Genomic DNA, 228 nt, shown 5'->3' with positions numbered 1-228 from the left:
CATTACTAGTTCTGTTTTTGAAACCTCTTATTTTTCTAAAAGCAAATAATGAAGTAAAAATAATGCTGTATTACACCTTACATAACTAAAATTACATTTACTGTAACATTAGAATGCCCACTGAAAAGAAAATGAACAGTAAGGCAAGCATTCAGAGCAGACATTGGTCATTATGAACATTACCCTCCACGACGCTGCTCAGGCTAAGACTGCCTTTTGTTCACCTGC

This window comes from Penaeus monodon, chromosome 34 (assembly GCF_015228065.2).
Source record: "Penaeus monodon isolate SGIC_2016 chromosome 34, NSTDA_Pmon_1, whole genome shotgun sequence".
NCBI classification, from domain to species: Eukaryota; Metazoa; Arthropoda; class Malacostraca; order Decapoda; family Penaeidae; genus Penaeus; species Penaeus monodon.
The sequence above is the reverse complement of the archived record's forward strand: the minus strand, read 5'-3'. Positions refer to the sequence as shown.